Source organism: Bactrocera dorsalis, chromosome 5 (assembly GCF_023373825.1).
Source record: "Bactrocera dorsalis isolate Fly_Bdor chromosome 5, ASM2337382v1, whole genome shotgun sequence".
Classification (NCBI taxonomy): domain Eukaryota; kingdom Metazoa; phylum Arthropoda; class Insecta; order Diptera; family Tephritidae; genus Bactrocera; species Bactrocera dorsalis.
In genome coordinates this window covers 54,243,162-54,249,943 of record NC_064307.1, presented here as the reverse complement: position 1 = coordinate 54,249,943, position 6,782 = coordinate 54,243,162, and the positions used below count along the sequence as shown (strand labels likewise).

The following is a 6,782-nucleotide window of genomic DNA, read 5'->3' as shown; positions in this document are numbered from 1 at the left end:
CATCAAAAAATGTTAAAAACTGTATGAGTTATCATGCAGACAGTGGAGCAACTTTTTTTTATTGTACTATGTGGCACGTGATATTTTATGTACTAATTTTTGTAAAGAAAAATTAAAAAATATTTTTTTTAAACTTTAAGTACCAATAAACATTGTATAAAATTTTTTATATTCATTTCTATTATCCCTTCTTAAAACAGTTTTTCCTTTAGCGCATTTTTGGTGCTGCTGGACGTATGTAACCCCTTAAGATCCATTAGATCCCATAAAATTGCAGTCAATGTTAATGACACATACGAAGATTTGTGTTCGATTAGGAAATTATTAAGCGAAACAATTTAAAAATATTGTTTACAACTAGATAGCAACAAAGCTTCACTGAAATACTTGAAACATTTCATCAACATAAATGTCGGTGCGTTAAAGAGGCTTCACTTAGGACAGGAAAGTCCCCGATAATTTTGTAGAAAATGATCTGCCGTTATATGTATATTTGTACACATACTTATACTATAGCATTTATAAACAGCCAGTAATAAATGTAATAATAAAGTGCAACACAGTGTGACGTGACAATGAGCGTACGGAGAAACATGTATAAGAGAATTAGGCAATAAGTGATTAAACGATAAATAAAAATTAAGTGTATTTAAATATCGTTGTAATAATAAATGCAGATATTTTTTAATATTGAAAAATATTATAAATTTAAAATTCATTTTGTTGTATTTCTTATTATATTTCTTCATTATATTTGCCAACTATACATTCAACACAACAGGTTCAAATAGTGATTGAAAGTTTTAAGAGATAAGAGTTTTCTTCCAATAAAGTTTTATGTAGACCAAGTCTTCGCTCTAGACCAGAGGTGGGCACAAGTTGATTTTCCTATGCACGCGTGCATAGGGCCTCTGCTGCGACGAGCAGCACAAAATATTACGCTATTTATAGAATACGAACGATCGGTAGCCCTCGGCACAATGAAGACTGAATGCTATCATACCAGTGGCTATGGGAAAGCAAAACAGTCGCATGCAAACACTTGTTCAAGCAACACCACGCTGCGCTATTTCAAATATACAGTGAGAGCTAAAAATGTTTATGCGCGAATGGGAAGAAGATTTTTTCTTTATAGAAAATTTGGATGGAAGAGCACAATGTCTTATTTGTTACGACATTGTTGGTCGCAATTCTAAATTTTGTTTAAGCCGACATTATTTCTCTTGCCATACAAATTTTAAATTTTTTACTGGAGGTGAGCGGAAGCTAATGCTTTTGCAATTGCAAGCAGAATTTTTTTTTTAAATTCATTGCAAATTATAATAATGATACTAAAACTGATAATGGTAAAAATAATAATAAAGATATTGATTTGCCTTTAATAAAGGCATCTTTTACTGTTGCGTTGGCTTTGGCAAAGCAGTGTCGCCCATTTGAAGATGGCCTTTTTTTCTCAAATTTGTCTTCAAAAGTTTTGAAATGTTTTGGTGAAAAAGGGCAAGAAGTTTTGAAAATCATGGAAAAGTACCTTTATCTCGTCGTACCGTCACACGTAGGACTGAAGATATAAGCAAATTCATCCACTCTGAGACTAAAAATAGATTGCTAAATTGCAAATATTTTTCTCTCAGTTTGGATGAGAGTACTGATCTAAATAGTATTTGTGAACTAATAATTTGTGTAAAAACTGTCGATCAAAACTTTCAAACTTTCGAAGAAATTTTTGATGTTATTGCTTTGCATAGCAATGTAACCGGTGAAATTTTATATAATGTTTTGGTCGCGAAAGTCTTCTGCTTCGTTGATAAAAATAAATTAGCCGGAATTTGTACGGACGGGGCCAAAGTAATAGTGGGATCGAAAAAGTGCTTAGTCGGGCAGTTATTAAAAAATCATTTCAAGGTTCTTTTTTTCCATTGTATAATCCACCAGCAAGCGTTATTCGCAAAAGGGGATTATTTGAAAAGGGCAATGAATATATTAATAAAAATTATAAATAAAATTAAAGGGGGCCACAACTCTTTAAACCACCGAAAATTCAAAACGCTTCTTGAGGATCTAAAAGCGGAATACGGTGACGTACTATTATATACTGAGGTTCGTTGGCTAAGCCGTGGGAGAAGCCTTCAGCGCCTGTTCGATTTACGGAATGAAATCTTAACATTTTTTGAACAAAATATGTCTGCAGATAATGGGGATTTCGTTTTAGAACTAAAAAACAAAAATTTTTTGTATGATCTAGCCTTTTTGTGCGACATAACAGAATTATTCAATGAATTAAATTTACAGCTTCAAGGAAAACACAAGATAATAACACAATTAGTAACCACAGTACACCATTTCAGCCGGAAAATTCAAATTCTAATAAATGAAATAAAAAATGGAAATCTTTTAAATTTGAAAAAAGTTACAGAAATCTATAGCCAATTTAAAACATTTGATAAGAACATAGAATACTGCAGCATACTAGAAAACATATACACAGATTATCATTTAAGATTTAAAGATTTTGAAATTATAAAGAATATAATAGATCTGCACGAATATACCCTTATCTGCGATATTGAAAAGCAAGACCCTGAACTGCAACCAGAGTTAGTTAATATGAGACAAGATTTCTCAATTCCGTTGCTAACTGGCGAACAATTTTGGAGGGCAATCGACGAAAGGAAGTATCCAAAGACAAAGGATCAGATTTACAGACTGTATTCTATGTTTGGATCGACATACAACTGTGAATCTGCCTTTTCGTCGATGAAACTTATACTTAACAAACAAAGAAATCGAATGACGGACCAGCATTTAGCAGACCTCCTCCGGATTAAGACCTACGAAGGAGAAATAGACATAGATAGTCTTATTAAATAATAATAATAATAATAAGATAATAATGAGATAATAAGAATAAAAAGTAATAACAATAAATAATAATCATGAATAGCACATTTGTACGTTAACTTGCAAGACTCAGTGTTCACTGTTGTTGGGCCGAACGACATGCTCAAATTCGTGCTTTCGCTGCTTCACACACAAATAGTAATAGTATGCGTGCACAAATGTAACAATATGTGTGAGTGCCCACCTCTGCTCTAGACCCATCATTATTAATTAATATTTTTTAGCCGAAGTTAATTGATTTTGAGATTATATGTACATATGTATTCTTGTCATAAATTCTATCGACTAAAAGCCTACAGCCTGTCACAAATTTATTGAGGCGAATAATATCAATTTCAGCCAATTCACCGGGTTCGTAAAACTTGGGTTCCACTCTGGGCCAAAAGGCCCCCCCACAAATCCTGAGTTCTGAGCAACGCTTGGGACAACAAAGCCCATAGATCCAGCGCCCGAATGCACGTATGTATATAGGAAACTCTACTCATTGCTAATTTGGACGTGGGTGACTTTTCTTGCTAGTTCATCGGCATGCAAATTAATTATAGAAGTAGTATGATACTATTCCAAGCAAAGCCTGGTCCTTCTCTCCTAGGTCCTTCCAACGGAGTGGAGGTCTTCCTCTTCATCTGCTTCCTCCGGCGGGTACTGCGTCGAATACTTTTAGAGCTGGAGTGTTTTGGTACATTCGGACAATATGACCTAGCCAGCGTAGCCAATGTCTTTTAATTTGCTGAGCTATGTCAATATCGTCATATATCTCATACAGCTCATCGTTCCATCGAATGCGATATTCGCCGTGGCCAACGCGCAAAGGACCGTAAATCTTTCGCAGAACTTTTCTCTCGAAAACTCGCAACGTCGACTAATCAGTTGTTGTCGTCGTCTAAGCCTCTGCACCATATAGCAGGACGGGAATTATGAGTGACGAGGGAGAGCGTTTTGTTTTTGTTCGTCGAGAGAGGACTTTACTTCTCAATTGCCTACGCCCGAAGTAGCACCTGTTGGCAAGAATAATCCTGCGTTGGATTTCCAGTCTGACATTGTTGGTGGTATAAATACTGGTTCCTAAATAGACGAAATTATCTACAACTTCAAAGTTATGACTGTCAACAGTGACGTGAGAGCCAAGTCGCAAGTGCGACGACTGTTTGTTTGATGACAGGAGATATTTCGTCTTGCTCTCGTTCACTTTGCTTCCTTGTCTAGTCTGGAGAAAGCAGAACTAACGGCGCGGGCGTTGAGGCCGATGATATTGATATCATCGGCATACGCCAGCAGCTGTACATTCTTATAAAAGATTGTACCTGCTCGATTAAGTTCTGCAGCTCGAATAATTTTCTCCAGCAGCAGATTGAAGAAGTCGAACGATAAGGAGTCGCCTTGGCTGAAACCTCGTTTGGTATCGAACGGCTCGGAGAGGTCCTTCCCGATTCCGACGGAGCTTTTTGTGTTGCTCAACGTCAGTTTACATAGCCGTATTAGTTTTGCGGGGATACCAAATTCAGACATCGCGGCGTAAAGGCAGCTCCTTTTCGTGCTGCCGAAAGCAGCTTTGAAATTGACGAAGAGGTGGTCTGTGTCTATTCTCTTTTCACGGGGTATTTTCCAAGATTTGCCACATGGTGAATATCTGTTCAGTTGTTGATTTTCCAGACTTAAGCCACACTGATAAGGTCCAATCAGATTGTTGACGGTGGACTTCAATCTTCCACACAATACGCCTGATAGAACCTTATATGCGATGCTGAGTAGGCTTAGCCAACGGTAGTTGGCGCAGATTGTGGGGTTTCTTTTTTGTGGATTGGGCTGAGCACACCTAAAATTCAATCTATCAACTTACAAAGAAGCTTATGCATGCTCTTTATCAGTTCTTCGCCGTGTTTGAATAGCTCGGCCGGCAATCCATCGGCCGCGCAGCTTTGTTGTTCTTCAGGCGGGTAATTGCTATTCGAACTTTTTCATGGTCGGGCAATGGAACGTCTGCTCCATCGATTGGGGAATCGGGTTCGCCTTCTCCTGGCGTTGTACGTTCACAGCCATTCAGAAGGATGGAGAAGTGTTCCCTCCATAATTGAAGTATGCTCTGGGCATCGGTTACTATATCAGATTTGGGGGTTCTACAAGAGTATGCCCCGGTCTTCATTCAAACCTTGTGTAAGCCGCCGCATTTTTTCGTAGAATTTTCGAACATAACCCCTGTCGGCCAGCTTATCAAGTTCTTCGCACTCACGCATTTCGTCCTCTTTCTTTTTCTGTCTGCAAATGCATCTCGTTTCCCTCTCCAACTCTCGGTATCTATCCCGTCCCGCACGTGTTGTGGTCGATCGTAACGTTGCGAGGTAGGCAGCCCGTTTTCTCTCCGCTGTGACACGGCACTCTTCGTCGTACCAGCTGTTCTTTTCATTTTCCGAAAACCAATGGTTTCGGTAGCAGCTGTACGTAAGGAGTTTGTAATGCTTTCTCCAGCCTGGATAAGAAAGCAAAGCAAATGGGTCGTCACTGAACGAGGGCAAGACGAAATATCTCCTGCCATCAAACTCGCGACTTGGCTCTCAAGTCACTGTTGACAGTCATAACTTTGATGTCGTAGATAATTTCGTCTATTTTGGAACCAATATCAACACCAACAACAATGTCAGCATGGAAATCCAACGCAGAATAACTCTTGCCAACAGATTCTACTTCGGACTCAGTAGGCAATTGAGAAATAAAAACAAAACTCTATAAGTCACTCATTATTCTCGTCCTACTATATAGTGCAGAGGCATGGACGATGACAACATCTGATGAGTCGACGTTGCGAGTTTTGGAGAGAAAAGTTCTAATTTATGGTTCTTTGCGCATTAGCCACGGCGAATATCGCATTCGATGGAACGATGAGCTCTATGAGCTATACGACGACATTGACATAGCTCAGCGAATTAAAAGACAGCGGCTACGTTAGCTAGGTCATGTTGTCCGAATGGACGAAAACAGTCCAGCTCTAAAAGTATTCGACGCAGTATCCGCTTGGGGAAGCAGAGGAAGAGGAAGACCTCCACTCCGTTGGAAGGACCTAGTGGAGAAGGACCTGGCTTCGCTGCATAATTGACGCAACGTAGCGAAAAGAGGAAGCGACTGGCGCGCTGTTGTTAACTCGGCTTTAATCACGCAAGCGATTAGTAAAGAAGAAGAAGAAGAAGAAGTATGATACTATTATAATCAGGCCAATCACTCCTTGACTAGCTTCAAGGACGTAGGCAGTACTCACTACAGTGGTCTGGCAGTCTGAAAGAAGTGTTGATTGAGAGCTCCCGACATAAGACTCCCCGGTTGCACTGAGCTTCAAGTTATCAGGGATGCAGTCGAATTGAGTGCATTTCGGAATGCCCATCTCTGGGACCCTTAATGTGTTCGGTTTTCCCATAGTCTGATAGCAGTCTTAGCAAAGCATCTGCGGATTATGTTAACGAATACTATATATCGAATGATATTTAGTATCCTAACGCACACCTTTATCAGACTGGCACCTCCCTTGAGCGAACAGTTTTCCATGCACCAAATTGAATGTGCAATTTTCAGAAGTAATTACCCTCTCTAATGCGGAATAGCTCTGGGCGAACAATTATTTGCGGCCCTCTTCTCGACAAACAAAGAAATATTTTTTTCAAATCTAGCCAAAACCTCCCCTGGAAGGACGCGAACTCCTCATAAGTGGACAAAAGTAAAAAAAGTAAACGAAATGTTTCAGATATATACTGAAGTTTTAAATTTTTCATAGTGATAGTGTAAATATCTATTTTTGAAAAGGAGAACGGGAATCCATGAATAAAACCAAATATATGTTAGGTACAACTCCACGGCTTGACATTCTACCTTTGCTCATTGAATAGTATTTAATCCTT

At 38.8% G+C, this 6,782-nt stretch overlaps 1 long non-coding RNA gene across 1 annotated transcript; it reads right to left on the bottom strand.

Moving 5' to 3' along the window:
* Positions 1 to 97: 97 nt before the first annotated feature.
* LOC125778824 (uncharacterized) lies at positions 98 to 431 on the bottom strand. The gene is made up of 2 exons (XR_007422962.1): positions 298 to 431; positions 98 to 206 (listed from the first exon to the last, which is right to left on the bottom strand). It is a non-coding gene; the product is annotated as an uncharacterized LOC125778824 (long non-coding RNA).
* Between the last annotated feature and the right edge of the window lie 6,351 nt (positions 432 to 6,782).